The 19,726-nt window shown below is 44.0% G+C and overlaps 1 protein-coding gene across 1 annotated transcript in view; it reads left to right on the plus strand.

Annotated features, from left to right (window-relative positions):
- LOC122491178 (phosphatidylinositol glycan anchor biosynthesis class P) overlaps nucleotides 1–18,326 on the plus strand; it is a 36,687-nt gene extending 18,361 nt beyond the window's left edge. The window contains exons 6-8 of the transcript XR_006299297.1: nucleotides 3,382–3,533; nucleotides 13,760–13,905; nucleotides 17,849–18,326. The gene's annotated coding sequence lies outside the window, so the exon portion shown is untranslated. The remainder of the gene's footprint in view (nucleotides 1–3,381; nucleotides 3,534–13,759; nucleotides 13,906–17,848) is intronic.
- Nucleotides 18,327–19,726: the final 1,400 nt, after the last annotated feature.

The following is a 19,726-nucleotide window of genomic DNA, read 5'->3' on the forward strand; positions in this document are numbered from 1 at the left end:
TCTCCCTTGCAGCAAGACAGCACCACCTGAGTTTCTTCTGGGCAGTACATTGGACGGGAGGGGAAGGAGTGTGTGTCACTTTGGTAAGGTGTCTTTCAAGGACGTATCATGCCCTGCTTCGGCTCTCCTCATTTCTACTGTCCGGGGTATGGATTTAATGACTGGAAATGGAAATGCCCCTTAGACCATGAGGTGCCCTTAGGAGTTGAAGCCACACAGCAGCAGAGCAAAAAGATTGAAAGAGCCCAAATCCTGACATCATACCAGCCCTGGATGGCCAACCTCTGGATTTGGACAGAGAAATGTCCTTCTATCTGGTTTCAGCCACTGTTAATTTTGGGTCATCCAGTCACAGCCATAGCTAAACCTAACAATACAGTTCCCATCAGTGTTCAGGCACAAAGCCATCATCTTCGTCCTGCTGGAATAACCCTGCTGATGGCCAGAATGGGCTTGGAGGTCTATTTTCGACTTTGAAATGGCCAAGAACCACCTGAGGAGCTGTTAAAATGCAGGTTCCCAGCTCTAGTAAGTCTGGAAGGCCCTGGAATCTGCATTTTTAACAGGCCTCCTTGGAGGCTCTGCTGGGAATAGGCCACAGACCCCATGTTGATAATGACCCTTGAAAACCACAAGCCTCGGTAGGGAGGGCCTCCAGGCTGCAAAGTCTCCTTGATCTGCACGGAAAGTTCCATTCACTTCTCCTCCAGACACACATGCATGTCACCCCCTAAAAGAAACCTGGACCCTCTGCCAGTCTCTCCTTGATGGTATGGGAAGGGAAGACACTGTATGTTTTTCTTAGTGAATCTATAGCAGCAAAACATGAGCAATCTGCCACAGTGTGGCCGGGGAAGCATTGCCTGCTCTGCTTTTGCTAATGGAGGAAGTACACGAGTGGTACGTGGTTTTAATCTGCATATTTGAATACAACTAGGCTCAATATTTTATACAAAAAATATTACAAAAATTTTTATACAAAAATTTATATAAGTATATAAATATACCTATTTTTATATAAAAAATAATAAATATACCTTCAAATGGCCAACTTCCAGGAAACAAAGCAAAAAGACTAGGGCTTTGGCATCAGTGAGTCCTGAGTCCAAATCCCTGCTCTGCCACTTCCTGCCAGTGTGACCTTGGGCGGGTCACTTGACCTCTCTGACCTTCAGTTTCTGCATCTGTCAAACAACACCCATTTTATAGGATATAGGGAAACATGTTTGGCACATGGTAGGCCTTTAATGGTCGTCATGATTCTATCTCACTCTTTTCCTCATGCGGGCCACTGTCTATAATCTATGCCATTTCTCCACCCATTCTTTTTTTTTTTTTACATTTTATTTATTTTTGAGAAAGACACACACACAGAGAGAGAGACAGAGCACAAGTGGGAGGGGGCACAGAGAGAGAGGGAGACACAGAATCCAAAGCAGGCTCCAGGCTCCGAGCTGTCAGCACAGAGCCCGACGCGGGGCTCCAACTGGTGAACTGTGAGATCAAAGTCAGATGCTTAACCAACTGAACCACCCAGGTGCCCCGCTGGTCTGCTGCTTTTAATAAAGTGTTTATATAGCAAAACAAGACAAGGCTTAACTTTGTCACATCTTCAGAGACCGTTCTTCCCTTATAGGATGACATTTACAGAGTCCAGGAACTGGCACCTGCCAATGTCTTTGGGGGCCATTATTCAGGCTACCCCAATCATATATCAAGGTTGGCTTAAAATCCATGTCAGGAAACAGAAGAGAAAGTATTCCCTCAAGCCTGAGGATGAAAACCCAAGTGCTAAGGTTGGCACAGCACGACGAAGAAAACCCTTTATCTTTGATGGCAAAGTGTGCCACAGAATACCCCAAACCCAGAGAGAGCCGATGCCATAAGTGGACTGTGTTAGATAATAAATCCCTCTTGTGACTCAGAGAGAGAGATCAACATGCCCATACACAGTATTACTCTTCTCTCTCTCCTCTGCTGTCTCTCTCTACCCCCACCTGTCCCCTGTCCCCTCACCCCCCACTTGGCTGGACCACCACACTCATAGAAACCCTTTCCGATTTTGCCCCTGTCCTCAGGAAGAGAGCCTGCAAAGTTAAGAGTTTGGGTTTTGGATGAGAACACAAGCTCTCGAGTCCTCACTTCACCTCCTGGGTGGAGTGGGAGGCCTTGGAGAGATTTCCCCTCCCCCCACCCTGAAAGCTCCATTTTCTCACGTGCTAGAGGGATACACCTACTTTGAGATAATCTTGAGGGTTGAATCAGGTAAAGTGGACGAAAATCCTGGAATCACAGATCCTGGCCCACATCTGTCCCTGCTGCTCCCTGTCCACACCCCACACCCCGTCCACACTGTGTCCATCTCTCTCCGAACGTCCTCTGTGCTACACACACGGGGCCACGCACACACTTGGTTTTTACTTCACTTCCTGAGAATTTGGCTGATTCATCTTGGGTCCTGGGTTTCTAGCACAGACAACAAAGTATATGGTTATTAGTGAGAAAGGAAAAATTCAGAGGCTCCTAGCTGGAATCATCAGAAGCATTACAATTAAATGGTTTTGAAGGTGGAATGAGGGAGATATAAACTTTTCTCATATTTTAAGGAGTCAAATCATTTAAGGCCCTAAATATTTAGAATGATCAATGTGGAGATCTTGTAACGACCCGAAATTTCCAGAAAGCCATCATTATTTGTCTTCTACTTTCAAATTCTGGTGCCTTTTAAGATTTTTTTTCCCCCTGAATTTACTAAATTTATGAAATCAGTTTGAAAGCTACCTCAGACTGAATTCACTGTCATCTCTGAACGAAAAGATTAAATTTAATGCACGTGAAAGACAGATGAACTGCCGTGGGACAAAAAGGCAATCAGAAATAATGGCCTCTGACCACAAAGGGCCACAAATTAAAGAATTGTCAACCCAAGATAGAGATTCTATCAGTGACGAATCTGTCATTTCACTTGCCTACCGATCTAGCACAATTATGGGAAAACTAACAGAAGTGACCTGAGTGAACAGACAGACTGGGGCCATTTGTTTCTTAAGTGAAATTTCCAGGCACCTAGCCCCAGCCTGTGCTTTTCCATCACTGCTGACTGGCAGTTGGCAGAGAGAGATGACCTTTACTTAACCTTGAGAATAACTCTATTCCTTCCTGGCCAGAATAAGGAATGGATGTCAAGGCCTATTGACAATCCATTTGCAGGAGTTACTGAATGTTTGGTCTAAGTGGATGATATCTCTGCCTTTCTGAACTTTATTTTACAAAATAAATATCTCTCCTAGGCCATCTTGGAAGTTAGAGAAGGCCACACACCATGTACGGATGCCTGACAAATTTAAGAGGTAACTTCTACCTGTTTTGTTTTGGTTTCAGGTTGTTTCTTGGGTTTTTTTCTCGCTCAAACATTCATCTGAATGAATATAGAGAAATAACCAACTTTCATCTGCCACTTCTTATGGGAAGACAATCTACTTTCGTTCTTTTGGGCATTTAGAAAATGTTTGTTGCTGTCAGCAACCCAAAAGGTAAGTGGTTCCAAAACAAATGCTAAATCAAGCACTGCTTCTCGACCTAACTCCTTTTTCCCCCAAATCCCTGTGTAATGATTTGTTCAAAGATCTGAAGTAAACGAAATCGGATCAGATATCCCATCCCTCAAAGAAAATGGTTTCAGTGAAGTTAAATCCCCAAACTTGCCCTCTTTTTCACCTCTCCAAGCCATCCTTATCAGAAGCTTCTTGTCACCAATAAGATTAGTGGTAGTTAGTGCATTGGGCTAGATCAGATTTTTCATGTTGGATTAATCATGAAAATGCCAAGAACCAAATAACTTATGTGACTGAAAGGTGCTGAAGAGCCTATCAGCCACACAGTCTATGGATCAACAGACCATATCAGAAATGCCCTTGATTAAAGTTCGTAAGATTTTGGCTAAGATCATTTCTTGATTACAGCACTTTAAATCTACATAAGTAATGAATGTGGAATGGTATCTAATGACGGATACTTTAAATATTTGCATTGTTTTTAATCAGTATCATTTATTTTAAAAGTAATACACATGCATCATAGAGATTTATTTATTTTTTTATTCTTTATTTATTTTTGAGAGAAAGACAGAGAGACAGGGTGCGAACAGGGGAGGAACAGAGAGAGAGGGAAACAGAATCCGAAGGAGGCTCCAGGCCCTAAGCTGTTAGCACGGAGCCTGACGCGGGGCTCGAACCCACAAACTGCAAGTTCATGACCTGAGCTGAAGTCGGACGCTTAGCTGACTGAGCCACCCAGGCACCCCGAGAATTTTTAAATTATAGAAAACAAATAAAACTAAATCAACCATAACCTATCACTCAAAGATATTCTTAATTGTCTTCTATAAGCCCTTCTACATGTGTGTGCAAACAAACAAAAAACAAAAAAATACTGTGAATATAATTTTGTGTGCCTCATTTTTCAAATAACATTATATTATGAGCAGTTAATAATTGCATAATATTGTGGCATATGGATGCACCATAATTTCACAAATTCTCTATTAACGGACTCTAAGGATGGTTCTGATTTTCATTTTTATAAATGTCAGTGTAACAAATATCCCTGTATAGAAATCTTTGTTCTTATCTCTGATTATATCTCTTGGAAATGTATTTGAAGGGCAAGCGATATGAAATTTCTTAAAGCTCTTATTACCTATCGCCAAATTGCCAGGAAGCTAACCTCCGTTTTTACATTTCCACCAGCAAAGCGTGACTGTTCATTTGTCAACATCATGTATTGCTAACCTATTTATTTATTTAATATGCATTTTAAGCTTTAACTATTCAAGAAAATGATTGTAGATCTCCTATGATCATTTTCAGAATAACTAAATAAGTTCAAAGAAATTTGAAGGCAATGATCTCTTTGGAATTTAGCGAGACTTATTTAACATGTAAACCAGAACTAAGAGCTTCCTGGCAGGTCTAGGGGGTAGAAATGACTTATCTGTAGGGCATAACTTAAAGTTTCACCAAACTCATGCAGGAAATCCCCTTCACATACAAAGTAATTATTTTACAATAATGAAAAAGGTTATGGGGCTGGTTCAAACTTTGAACCCACCTAAGTTATCTTTTGCAAACAATGGCAATAACTCTCTGTAATATACAAAGACCTTCACCTGCAGTGAAAAGAGCCTAGCAAAGTCTGTTAAAGTAACAGAATGCAAGGAGACGACAATGATCTCATTTTAGACACAAGCCAGTCGTTAAAGACGTATAGAACATCCTGTTCAATAGATCTCAGTTACATTTTTTTTTTAAGTTTATTTTGAGAGAGACTGTGTGCATGCACATGCAGGGAAAAGGCAGAGAGAAAGGGAGAGAGAGAATCTCAAGCTCCATGCTGTCAGTGCAGAGCCCAACACAAATGGCAAAATCATGACCTGAGCCAAGATCCAAGAGTTAGATGCTCCACCGACTGAGCCACCCAGGCACCACATTTTTTTTTTTTAAAGAATACAGAAACCACAATTCTAAAATAATGCTTGAATTACATAATTTTCCTTTGGGGGACTTACAAGATACTTTAGAAATATTTAGAGCCTTAGCATCATTGTCGTTATGAACAGTTGTTGAAGCACAGACCAGTTGATAGAAGGCCAGATCAACCAACCATGTTACCCAATCCCTATTCTTATTTAAAAAAGGAGTGCACACCTGTGATGAGCACCAGGTGTTGTATGGAAGTGTTGATTCACTATACTGTGCAACTGAAACTAATATACTGTATGTTAACTAACTGAAATTTAAATGAAAACTTTATTTTTTTTAATTTTTTTTTTTAACATTTATTTATTTTTGAGACAGAGAGAGACAGAGCATGAACGGGGGAGGGTCAGAGAGAGGGAGACACAGAATCCGAAGCAGGCTCCAGGCTCTGAGCTGTCAGCACAGAGCCCGACTCGGGGCTCGAACCCACAGACCGCAAGATCATGACCTGAGCCGAAGTCAGCCACTTAACCGACTGAGCCACCCAGGCGCCCCTAAATGAAAACTTTAAAAAAGGAAAAATGATGGATTAGAATCCTCTTTTCCATTCTTTAGGTTTTTTTCCCTAGTTGCAAAATACAGTATCTTTTTTAAAAATACTTATTTATTTTTGAGGGAGAGAGGAGTGAGCAGGGGAGGGGCAGAAAGAGGGGGACATTGGATCCAAAGTGGGCTCTGTGCTGACAGCAGACAGCCCAATGCGGGGCTTGAACTCAGAAACCAGGAGATCACGACCTGAGCCAAAGTCAGATGTTTAACCGACAGAGCCACCCAGGCACCCTGCGAAGTGTAGTATCTTTGAGAAAATCCTTCTTTATTTCTTTTAAAGATTTTGTTTTTTTTTTAAACATTTATTTATTATTGAGAGACAGAGAGACACAGAGTGTGAGCAAGGTAGGGGCAGAGAGAGGGGGAGACATAGAATCCGAAGTAGGCTCCAGGCTCCGAGCTGTCAGCACAGAGCACGATGCGGGACTCGAACTCACAAACTGCAAGATCATGACCTGAGCGGAAGTCATTGGCCCAACCAACTGAGCCACCCAGGGGCCCCTTGTTTTTGTTTTTTAAGTAAACTCTATGCCCAGTGTGGGGCTCTAGCTTATGACCCTGAGATCAAGAGTCTCATGCTCTAACGACTGAGCCAGCCAGGTGCCCTGAAAATCCTTCTTTAAATCAAATTCCATCCTGGCAACATTTTGTCTCAACCAGTAAGTGCCCAAGGTACAAGAAGTGTCTTTTTTTTTTTTTTCTTTAATGTTATTTATTTTGAGGGAAAGAGATGGAGGAGGGGCAGAGAGAGAGGAAGACAGAGGGAATCCCAAGCGGGCTCAGCACTGTCAGCACAGAGCTCAACGCGGGGCTCGAACTCATGAACCATGAGATCGTGACCTGAGCCTGTATCAAGAATTTGACACTTAACTGACTGAGCCACCCGGGTGCCCCACAAGAAGTTCCTTTAAAAAAGGTTTGCAGACCTTTACAAGAAAGCTGTTTTTTTTTTAACTTTTTTGTTAACATTTATTTATTTTTGAGACAGAGAGAGACAGAGCATGAACAGGGAAGGGTCAGAGAAAGAGGGAGACACAGAATCTGAAACAGGCTCCAGGCTCTGAGCTGTCAGCACAGAGCCAGACGCGGGGCTCGAACTCATGGACCTCGAGATCATGACCTGAGCCCAAGTCGGGCTGCCCAAGCTTAACTGACTGAGCCACCCAGGTGCCCCAAGAAAGCTGTTATGAAAATCCCTGTTTCAGAACTGGACTTTAGTAGAGATACTGCTATCACAATGTCCTGGATCCAGCCATTAAGCCCTCCCGATGGAGTCCAGGATGAAGCGGTCCCTTTTTGGCTGTGCATGTGTTATAGGAAAGGGGCAGGTAGGAAGCCCTGATGCGACACTTAAAGCACTTCAGTAGCTTCTCCTTGCCCTTCAAATGCACTCCCGGGATGGGGGCCTCTGACTGCCCACCCTGCCTGCCCGACCTGTCTCCCCTTGCTCCGCCCACCCCACCTGCCCCACCTGTCTCCCTTGCTCCGCCCACCCCGCCTGCCCCACCTGTCTCCCCTTGCTCCGCCCACCCCACCTGCCCCACCTGTCTCCCCTTACTTCTGCCTCCACCTCCGCTAGGTTCTTTTCTGTTTTAGCCCTCCAGGTTCTCACTCCCCTCAGGGCCTTTGCATCGGCTGTTCCTTTGCCTGGAAAGCTCCATCCCCAGCTCTGCCTGGTTGGTTCCTCCTCACCCTTTAGGTCACATCACACCACCCTTCTTAGACCAAGTTTTTCCTGTTATTCTCCATCATGTTTTTCATGGCACAAATTGCAATTTGTAATCTAGAGCAATGCTTCTCAAAATTTCTGGAGTATAGGATGAATTTTTCTAAATTTCCAGCCCATTGCAGATCTATATTTTTGTAAAATAGATTAGAAATGAATTACTAGAAAAATAAAATGAAAAAAAGACAAACAATAGAAGCCAGATTTTTTTTTTTTTTTTACTAGACTCAATGAACATAAGATTACTCTATCAAATCACTATAGAAGTTTCTAGGGGTGCCTGAGTGGCTCAGTTGGTTAAACGTCTGACTTTGGCTCAGGTCATGATCTCACAGCTTGTGAGTTCAAGCCTCTTGTCAGGCTCTGTGCTGACAGCTCAGAGCCTGGAGCCTGCTTCAGATTCTGTGTCTCCCTCTGTTTCTGCCCCTCCCAGCCCCTCCCTCTCTCAAAAATAAGCATTAAAAAAATAAAAATAAATAAAAAAGAAGTTTCTAAACACTTCTCTCAACTTCTGTGTTACCTCATCTCAAGCTGGTAACACAAATCTGTGGCTCAGCTCTAGTCCACAGACCCTACTAGCCCATGCAGCTGGATAATCATTGGTTTGTCCTCACTGGACTATTAACTCCATAGTGGAAGGGACCTCATCTGTCTTATTCACCATATGTCCCTAAGGCCTAAAATGGTACCTGGCAGGTGCTAGGTGTTCAACACATTTCTATTGAATGGCGTGAGTGGTTGAATGAACAACCGGTCACTATAAAAGAGGGTGTGTAGAAAAGAGGGGCCCGATGGGTGGATTGGCTGGGTTGGTCACTGTTGGCCAAGTGGCTGGGTGCTGGTGGTGAAGTCTGCAGGCTTCATGGGGGACCAGCAGGGGCCCAGGAATGACTCAGCAGTGCTCTCCCTGCCCAGGCTCATGAGAGGCCCCAGGAGCGGGCTTTGCCAACGTAGCAGCCTGGTTTTATCCCAGAGTAGCTCTGCTCGGCCTGTCCCCCGTGCTCAGACTGGTAACCCTCTGATCTCTGATCAGATTCCCTCTGAGGACCCCGAGTAGAAATTCCACTCAAGATCCATTGCCGTGCACTGGGAGGGGGCAACGGGCTACCTGAGGGGAGTTTCAGAGAGTGAGTCTGGGGAGTCAGGTTTGGGTGGAGTCAGCTGGCGGTCAGCGGCCCTCTGCTCCGGAGCGGGCCATGCAGCCTCAACACTGGGCCCCAGAGGGAGGCCAGCAGGGACTCAGGCCCGAAACAGAGACAGAATCTGCAGGGTGGGGGTGGGGGAAGCCGCTGGTGGGCTTGCAAAGGTGGCCTCTGCTGTGTAGGGAAACATGATTTGAGGAGAGAGCTGGCTCAGATAGAAACCCACAGCGGAGATAAGGCAACTAAACTTTTCTGGACTTAGCAGCCTGGCCAGGAGAAATGTTGTGGGCAAAACACACAGTACAGAGAGAAACAGGCAAAGGGGGGCAGGGGGCTGGCCCCAGGGGCCTCCAGGACAGGACAGGGAGGTAACGACGAGGTCACACAGGCCTGAGCAGCCAGGCCTCTTTCTCACGGGGGTTGGGAGACAGCCCGGGACCAAGAGGCAGCTTCAGAAGAAAAGCCTGCAGGAAAGAGAGAAGAGGGAAGCGGAGATGTGAGGACGAGGATAGGAGGGTGGGCTGGGCCTGGCCACCGTCTGAGCAGAGCCGCGGTCCGACATTCAGGTCAGGCCATGGGGTAACCTTGGGAGACGTCCTCAAAACTCCCTGTTTAAAAGGCCCCTGGGGGCGCCTGGATGGCTCAGTCGGTTAAGCCTCCGACTTCAGCTCAGGTCACGATCTCACGGTCCGTGAGTTTGAGCCCCGCGTCGGGCTCTGGGCTGATGGCTCAGAGCCTGGAGCCTGCTTCCGATTCTGTGTCTCCCTCTCTCTCTGCCCCTCCCCCGTTCATGCTCTGTCTCTCTCTGTCTCAAAAATAAATAAATGTTAAAAAAAAAAAATTAAAAAAAAAAGGCCCCTGGGAAAGGCAGACAGGCCGGGAAAACAATCTTGTACAGTCTCCAGGGAGTCTGTCGTGTGCCCAGATTTCCTACTTTGTTTCTGTGTATTTTCCTGTGGCAGTGAGCAGCAAGATGTTTCAAATAAAAAAGGCCTACTGTTTGGGGCGCCTGGGTGGCTCAGTCAGTTGAGCATCTGACTTCCCCTCGAGTGATGATCTCACGGTTGGCGAGTTCCAGCCCCACATCGGGCTCTCTGCCGTCAGGGCAGGGCCCGCTTCGGATCCGCTGTCCCCCTCTCCCTGCCTCTCCCCCTGCTTGTGCTGTCCCATAAATAAAAAAATTAAAAGGCCTACGTTTAAGTTGACCTATGAGAACGTGTGATTTCTGTAGGTAAATGAGAACGGCCGTTTCACGTGGCTCCACCTAAGGTATTGAGTCCGGGACAGAAAGCAGAGGGGAGCCAGGAAGACACAGGAAGTCACTCAGCCCAGGGTGGGCGGTGGAACCTGGTGCCACAGGCCACAGAAAGCAGTGGAGCTTGGAAGAGGCACGGTGGCTGCATCGCCCAGTGCAGAGGGAGGGAGGGACAGGACAAGGGGGCAGGCCTAGAACGACAAGGAAGACAGGGGCTTCTCTGGCAAGAGGATGGGCTCCATGCGGTCGGCACCCCGGGCCAGGCCCTTCCAGGGCATCACGCCGGCCCATGCAACTGGCTTGTGGACACAACGGTGTAACCTTAGCCACAGTGCTGTGTCTGTGATGTAGGAAGCGTGAGTCTGCAATGCTCTTAACTGTGTGGCCGTGGGCAGCCCTGTGCTAAACGTCCACCCCCGAGTGTTGAGGATGCCTGTTCCGGCCACCGCGCCAATAGAATCACCCACTCTCGGAACCCCCAGAAGTGCTGGCGAAAGGGGCCAGCTTTCCGAAGGACAGACCTGAGGCCCCCGTGTCTATGCTAGTAGTCCTCCCCCTCTCTGAGATGGGAGAAACTATAATCTCACCTTCCATTGTCACCCCAGATCTTCCCTTTCTTCCTCACTGATGTCAGGCTGGTAGGCAGCAGAGGCAGAGAACAGGGTCACTTACTTGCTGCAATGCTCATTCACCTGGAGCTAGACAGACACTCTCTTGTTCTACTCTTGAGGTCCTTCCTCAGGCCAACCCGTGGCTGTGGGTTCCTTGCTCCTCCCTCAGCACTCTCTGACAGGGCCACCCCTCCTGCGTGCCACCAGCAGAGTCCCGGGGTCTTGGGCACTGCCCCCAATTGTCTCCAGCAAGGGTTGAATGGTTTTCTCATCTGTCAAGTGGGCACCATAACAGTCATGACATCATAGGGTCTCGTGAGACTGTCACAACGGAAGTCCTTAGAACAGCATCTGGCACATGGTAGGTATTCTATCGGTGTCATAGGAGTATGTATTACCCTTGTTGAAAAAAACATAACATCTCAGGGCAGGAACCGTGAGATCATGACCTGAGCCAAAATCGAGAGTTGGACACTCAACTGACTGAGCCACCCGGACGCCCTATTCCAAGTTTTTATTTAAGTTCCAGCTAGTTAACATACACTACAGTATTAGTTTCGGCTTCTATAGGTCTCCTTATTTTAAACTTTTGTGTGGAGGGAACATCTATAGGGCAGGAATGCAGCTAGGTGTCAGGAATGCAGCAGAACCAGGAATTGACCAACCAACAGGTTTCTTGGCCACTCATCTCTGTTCCTCCAAGCACGTCTGTTCCATTTCTCATCTCTCTACAGATCAACCTTGTCTACTGCAGGGCCAGACGTGTCCACTCACAACTCCGAAATGCTCGTGGTATAGACCCACCCACGTTCCTAGCTTGGCTTCCCTGGTGAACTGAGGGATGGTCCCCAAAGAAGAGGGAAATGATTGTGAGTTGGGCGTACCCCCCCCCAAAAGATGTCTACTAGAGGACAAAAGAGAGCATCAGTAGGAATTCATCGCATGCCGATATCAAAATGACAGTCGGAATTTCTGTCCTTTCTGAAATGAAAAAGCAAAAAACTAAAACATTAGATGTCACTATTGGTAGAATTAAATCAAGATATCTCCTGGACTAATGCAAAACGATATTTTCTTTTATTTGGACCTGAAGTTGGAAGCCATTGCACTCCAAATAACAACCAAGGCACAATGTCATAAAGAAAAGGCACAGTCCTGATCTCAACGGCTTGGACTATTCAGAAGCTATTTTAAAATTTCTGAAGTTAGGGGCGCCTGGGTGGCGCAGTCGGTGAAGCGTCCGACTTCAGCCAGGTCACGATCTCGCGGTCCGGGAGTTCGAGCCCCGCGTCGGGCTCTGGGCTGATGGCTCAGAGCCTGGAGCCTGTTTCCGATTCTGTGTCTCCCTCTCTCTCTGCCCCTCCCCCGTTCATGCTCTGTCTCTCTCTGTCCCAAGAATAAATAAACGTTGAAAAAAAATATTAAAAAAAAAAAATTTCTGAAGTTATTTTTATTGCATCTACTGTTAACCTTCTTGTCGCATTTTAAATATTTTATTGGATGTATGAGGTGAAGAAGATATCTTTTCTTTTTTGTGTGTGTGTGTTTTTTTTGTTTTTTGTTTTTTGTTTTTTGTTTTTTTTTTTGAGACAGAGAGAGACAGAGCATGAGCAGGGAAGGGACAGAGAGAGAGACACACACACACACAGAATCCAAAGCAGGCTCCAGACTCTGAGCTGTTAGCACAGAGCCCAACGTGGGGCTCAAACTTGTGAACCCGTGAGATCAAGACCTGAGCAGAAATCAGACGCTTAACCTACTTGAGCCACCTAGGCATCCCAGAAGATAGCTTTTCTGAGTGATGTGCTTGGAAATGGTCAAACCATACTGAAAAGTACTCAGGGTGATCAAAGTAACTGACAAATAAAACCACTATTCCAGTGAGCTTTGTGGCTTCCCTTGTGCACAGAATAATTGTGCTCATTTTCCTGGTTAATTGAGGAAATCCTCCGTGTATCTCCTATTTTTATTTTAGTTTTATTTGAAAGAGCCAGCAGAGAAGCAAATGGAAGAGTAAGAAAGAGCAATTCACTAAACATGGGATTCTCAGGGCACCCGGGTGGCTCAGTCTGTTAAGTGTTTGACATCAGTTCAAGTCATGTTCTCACAGTTCGTGAGTTTGAGCCCCGTGTCGGGCTCTGTGCTGACAGCTCAGCCAGGAGCTTCCTTTGGAATCTGTGTCTCCTCTCTCTCTCTGCCTCTCCCCTGCTCACACCCTGTCTCTGTCTCTAAAAAATAAATAAATGATTTAAAAATTTTTAATATAAATAAATAAATAAATAAATAAATAAATAAATAAAATTAAAACTTGGGGGGAAAATGTAAATCTACAGAAACCAAAAGCAGATTTGTGGTTGCTCAGGGCTGGGGTGGGAGGGGAAGGAGCTGATAACTAAAGACTGTGGGGTTTCTTTTCGAGATGATGAAATGTTCTAAAATTTACTGTGGTGAGAGTTGCACATATTTGTGAATGTACTAAAAAAACCACTGAGTTGTACAATTTAAATGAATGAATTACAGTATATGTGAATTCCATCTCAATAAAGCTGCTAAAAAATTAATGGTTGGGTGGTTGGATGGAAGAAAACTGGTTTTAAAACAAAAAGCTATCTGGAACACCTGGGTGGCTCAGTTGGTTAAGCATCCGACTCTTGATTTTGGCTCAGGTGGTGATCTCATAGTTTGTGGGATCGAGCCCCATATTGGGCTCTGTGCTGACAGCATGGAGCCTGCTTGGAATTCTCTGTCTCTCCCTCTCTCTGCTCCTGCCCCACTCCTGTCTCTCTCTCTCTCTCTGGATTAATAAGTAAACTTTAAGAAAAAAAAGCAATTTAAGTCAGCCACATCTATATCGTCTTAAACATGGAAAACTAGGAAGGGCTGGTTGACTAACTTGGTCTCTCTCTCTCTCTCTTTTTTTTTTTTAATTTTTTTTTTAGATGAGCTCCCTGCCCGATGTGGGGCTTGAACTCATGACCTCGAGATCAAGAGTCATATGCTGTACTGACTGAGCCAACCAAGCACCCCTCACCTGTTCTCTTGATAAAGACTTCTCCTCTTGTATTGACAAACCAGCTTTCTAATGGTGAGTGAATTTATATTCTTTGCATTCTTATATGTTATAAGGATGTATACGTCTTTTTAAGTTTATTTTTATTTATTTTGAGAGAGAGCGAGTAAGCAGGGAAGGGGGCCCGGAAAGAGGGAGAGAGAGAGAATCCCAAGCAGGCTCCACACGGTCAGTGCAGAGCCTGACGTGGTTCAAACTCATGAACTGTGAGATCATGACCTGAGCCAAAGTCAAGAGTCAGACGCTTAACTGACTGAGCCACCCAGGTGCCCCTAAGAATATATATTCTTATGCAATAAATAATTATTTTAAAATGTTAAGTTAGCCCAAAATATGGAATCCCAAATAATTACTTTCCATTTCATAAACCTAAGCAAGTAGGTCATTAGCTGTCCTATATGTCTTTGTATTAAATATTTGCCATTTTACAAATAACAAGTTTTCCACAAAACATGTTCTGGGCAGAGCTTTAGAACACGGCCATGGTTTATCAAAACATGAAAAGTGTGACCGAATTCAGAGAGCCCATCTGACTCAGAGAACATAATTTCTGTTCAGCCACTGGCAAATGAGAACGTCAAACATTGTGGCAATTTTTAAAGCAAACCAAAGCGGACAGTTAAGAGCGTATGGTAACTTCTCTTAAAGCTGAAGCCGGTCTCTTTGGGACACTAGGGTGTTGTAAAAAAAGAAAGAAGATGTAGTCATCGCTTCCCATCTAAACACTAAGACATAATGGACACTATTCCAAAAGCTGCTCCTTCTAGGGACTAAGTACCTCGGAGACCTCAGAAAGAACAGGCAGCAACAGGAGGAATCCAAATAGAAAGAAAAGAAAACTGAGACCCCCGCCCCCTCCTGCCACAGCCTGGTCTATTAAGGGTTGTAAAAACCCTAAGGCCCAGGAATTCTGGTGAGCCCCTCAAATTCCCAAAGGCAGGCAGGAAGCTAGAAGTTTCCTTGTTTTGAGAGAAAGTTTTCTCCAAATCCCAGTGGAAAACCAGTCCAGAGACCAGGAAGTGAAACTGATGTGGATGCTTTGTTTGTTGGGGCAAATCCTCTGAATTTCTGAAATTAACCTGTGCCACAAAAACATCCTGCTGGAAGGCTGTGGGTTGAATTCAAATCTCAAGGTGTCAGGTCAGGGATAGGCTATGACACGGGGTAGTTGATGAGCCCAAGGCCACCCCAGAAGAACTGGTTGTAGGCAAGGCCTATAGGCCCTCCTGGGAAACAGCCACGGAGCTCCAGAAGACAGCCACGGAAGTGCTGTCCAGGAACCGAGAGCCTCAGCCTGGTATCCTGTGCAAATAACTACCTTAGACTTTTTACTAACCCCCAAATAAATTTATTTCCAGATTGTAGGGGGAAATGGAACAAACATAATGCTTTCTCTGAGATCAAAGCCAAGGCAGGGATACAAACCTTGCTCATTTAGACTTCCGCCCAGGCGCAGACAGGAATGCCAGAGAGCTCACAGCGGCCTCATTTCCTGAGGGCTGAAACTCACAGGAGATGGTGTCTTCAGAAGTTATGTTTGTGAGACATCACACTCCAGTGACTTCGTGACTGATATTCAATTGTCCTGCCTATGCCAGTGTTTGTTCAGGCCAACTCTGACGAAGAATGAACGTGTGTTTATATTTAGAAAATTTCTGCATTTGAGTGTGTTTACTCTTAAATCACTTCAAGTGGCTTTCTTGATTTTAGCAAACTAAAATGATTTATACTAAAGCTAACCATACACATACCCTATGACCCAGGGACTGCTCCTAGATACGTACTCAATAGAAATGCACACACATATGCACAAAAGGCATATTCAAAAGAATTCATAGCGGAATTATCCATAATAGCCAAAACCCTGGAAGCAATCCAAACATCCATCGACAATAGAATGGATAAGTAGTGATATACTCCTACAATAGAATACCCTAGAACAATGAGTGACTCTTAGGTACACAATCTTGAGTAAAAGAAACCAGACACAAATAAGCACACACTGTATGGTAAATTTCAAAACTGGGCAAGAAAAATCAGTGGTATTAGAAGTCAGAATAGTGGCTATCCTTGGGGAAGGGAGTGAGTGTGTTAGCTAGGGGAACATATAAAAGGAGCTTCTGGGGTGATGATAATCTATTTCTTAACCTGGCTTGTATTTAAAAAATTTTTTTAGTGTTGTATTTATTTTTGAGAGAGAGAAAAAGAGGGAGTGTGTGCACGCACAAGCGGGGAAGGGGCAGAGAGAGGGACAGAGGATCTAAATCGGGCTCCATGCTGACAGCAGTTAGCCCAATATGGGGCTTGAATTCATGAACTCAGATCACACCTGAGCCAAAGTCAGACGCTCAACTGACTGAGCCACTCAAGGCATCCCCCTGGCTTGTATTTTAAAGGCTGTGTTCTATTTTAAAATTCATCAAGTACCGGGAAACCCAGTTAGCTTAGTTGGTAGAGCGTGGGACCCTTGATCTAGGGATTGTGAGTTCAAGGCCCATGTTGGGTTGAGACATTACTTAAAAACAAAATCTTTAATTAAAAAAATAAAATTCATCAAGCACTTATGATTTGTTCACTTTTCTGTATCTGTTGTATGCTGATAAATGTATTTTAAAAAATATATTTTAATGATCTATATGGTAGGTGTAACTATTGGATCAGTATATTGTTTGTGGAAAACTATGTAAAAATTTTGCATTTGCAGGTGTAGTTGATGTACTTGGAGAGACCCCCAAATTATGACAGCTGGTGACCATTATTGTTTGGTATTGTTAGTAATGAGCCCCAAGTCTTACACCTAACTTAAATCTGGGTCATAACCCTACCACATTGTTCAAAAATGTAATCTTGGAGTTTAAAGTAACTTAAGATACTCACAGAAAGATCTAACTTCCTGATGGCCTGGATCTCAGCAAATGGTCTTCCTTTCGTGTCTTACTTTGGAACTGAAGTCATCATCCTGAACATACACCTGAGACCTCTTCACCTTTTTGTGATGGATGGCTCAGAGGTCACTGCAAGTGTGCAGAAGACAAGGCCTTGAGAAACCCAGAGAGTCAAAAACGAAGGGTGTCAGGGAAGAAACCAAATGATTTCTTTAGAGCTTTCTCCTTTGAGTTGATTTTTTTTTAAATATGGGTTTTTTTTTTCATGCCAAAAAAAGTGGCTTAATGGGCAAAAAAAAGATACAAATACTGTTTTAGTAGTTGAGTCTCAGCTTTTTAAACAGCTTTATTGGGGTGTAGCTTATGTACCATATATTTACCCAATCATGGCACTGCACAATTCAATAATTTTAGGGAATTTATAGAATTGTGCAACAATCACCATAATCCAGTTTTAGAACATTTCCATCACCCCAAAAATTTCTTTGCACCCATTGTCAGTCAATCCCTGTTGTAGGGCACTCACTCCCAGCGCTAAGCAAGCATTCTGCATTATACATATATATATAATGTATAATGCATGTTATATAGCCATATATAATACATAATTATATATTAGGCTTTGTGATTAAAGACTTGCCTTTTCTCTTTTTTTTCTTTTGTTTTTTCTTGCTTACTTAGATTTATGTTCAGGGCACATTAACAAGAAATAAGCATGCCTTTCAATCTGCTGAGGAGCTCAGCACGGTGGGACAGAAGGCAGAGGAGAAATCACATGCTTAAGACAAAGCTTTTGATTTTCTTTACCCATAATCAGAGAGTACAATCTCCTTCGTGGAGCAGTTTATACGAAATCTCATTATAGGAAGACAGAGGAATGGAGAATAGCTGTGGTGTCCTAAAGCAATAGCCTGTGTAAGTTGGCCAGCATGAATTTGGGGGAGCTACGGCAGTTGTCTAGTTAGCAGGAGTATCTTCTACGAGTCAGCAACCCCAACAACAAGTGCTCAGAAATGTGCATACGGAAATGTACATCCTCAAACAGGTGTCCTCCTCTCCGGTCTTCCTCCCAGGGTCCCAGCCACCGTGACAGCCTCCCATCTGACTTTCCTGTGCCCAGTCTTGCGTCTCTACAGAAAGAATGCTCAGAGCACAAACCTGATCCTATCACTTTCCTGTTCAAAACTCTACAAGGCTCTTCTCCACAACCCTCTGTGGATCGGCCGGGCCCCTGAGCTTGCTGCACAAGACCCTTCGACCTGGTTCCTGAACAATGACTCTCTTCCCGAGCATGCTGCAAGCCTTCTCTTGACATTTCATGTAATGGAACCACGCAGGGTAGTCTGTGGTATCTGGATTCTTACACTTGGCACAATGTCTTCACGGTCCATTCATGTGTCAGCATGTTTTACTATTTCATTTCATCTCTTTTTATTACTGAATTACATCCCATTGCATGGATAGACCACATTTTATCGATCCATTCACCTGTTGATCTACATCTGGATTGGTTTCAGTTTGGGATTCTTGCAAATAAAGCTGCTATGGACATTGGTGTCCATGTCTTTGTGTGGACAAATGTTTTCGTTTCTCCTGGGTGGACACCTGCTTGTGGTAGTGTTGGGTTGTGTGGTAAATTTATGTTTAACTTTTTTTTTCTATTTGGATTTTTTATTTATTGCAGTAATATTGATAGACCGGTTAAATAAAGCATGAGCCTCCAAGCATTGCATATGCTCATTTTATACATTTATAAATCTATCCATTTAAAAATATTTACTGAGTGTTACAACGTTCTAAGTTTTGTACTAGAGAGAAGACTCAACTTGAAAAGAAGCGAATGATGTGACACATATAATGAAACTTAAGCAAGAATTCTTTTTTTGGGGGGGGGGGATATTTTTCATTTTATTCTGTTTTATCAGTTTTTTTTAATTTATACCCAAGTTAGTTAGCATATAATGTTATAATGATTATAGTATAGCATATAGTGTTATAATGACTTCAGGAGTAGATTCCAGTGATTCATCTCCTACGTACAACACCCAGTGCTCATCCCAACAAGTGTCTTCCTTAATGCCCCTTGCCCATTTAGCCCATCCCCCCACCCACCTCCCCTCCAGCAACAGTTTGTTCTCTGTATTTGAGTCTCTTATGTCTTGTCCCCCTCTCTGTTTTTATATTATTTTTGCTTCTCTTATGTTCTTCTGTTTTGTATCTTAAATTCCATATATGAGTGAAATCATATGTTATCTGTATTTCTCTGACTGACTTATTTCGCTTAGCATAATACCCTCTAGTTCCCATCCATGTTGTTGCAAATGGCAAGATTTCATTCTTTTTGATGACACAGTAATACTCCATTGTATATATATCTATACCACATCTTCTTTATCCATTCATCCATTGGTAGACATTTGGTCTTTTTCTGTAATTTGGCTATTGTCCATAGCACTGCTATAAACATTGGGGTGTACGTGCTCCTTCAAAACAGCACACCTGTATCCCTTGGATAAATGCCCAGTAGTGCAGTTGCTGGGTTGTAGGATAGTTCTATTTTTAATTTTTTGAGGAACCTCCATATTGTTTTCCAGAGTGGCTGCACCAGCTTGCTTTCCCACCAACAATGCAAAAGAGATCCTCTTTCTCCGCACCCTCGCCAACATCTGTTGTTGCCGGAGTTGTCAATGTTCGCCACTCTGACAGGTGTGTTGGTATCTCATTGTGGTTTTGATTTGTATTTCTCTGATGGTGAGTGATGTATGTTTAACTTTTTAATGAAATTGCCAAACTGTTTTCCAAACTGTTAACCATTTTACGTTCCCACCAGTGATGTATGAGGCTTCCAATTATTACCGCACATCCCCACCAATACTTGTTATTATCTGTCTCTTAAAAATTGTAATCATTCTAGGGACGCCTGGGCAGCTCAGTTGGTTGAGCGTCCGACT

Source organism: Prionailurus bengalensis, chromosome C2 (genome assembly GCF_016509475.1).
Source record: "Prionailurus bengalensis isolate Pbe53 chromosome C2, Fcat_Pben_1.1_paternal_pri, whole genome shotgun sequence".
Lineage (NCBI taxonomy): Eukaryota > Metazoa > Chordata > Mammalia > Carnivora > Felidae > Prionailurus > Prionailurus bengalensis.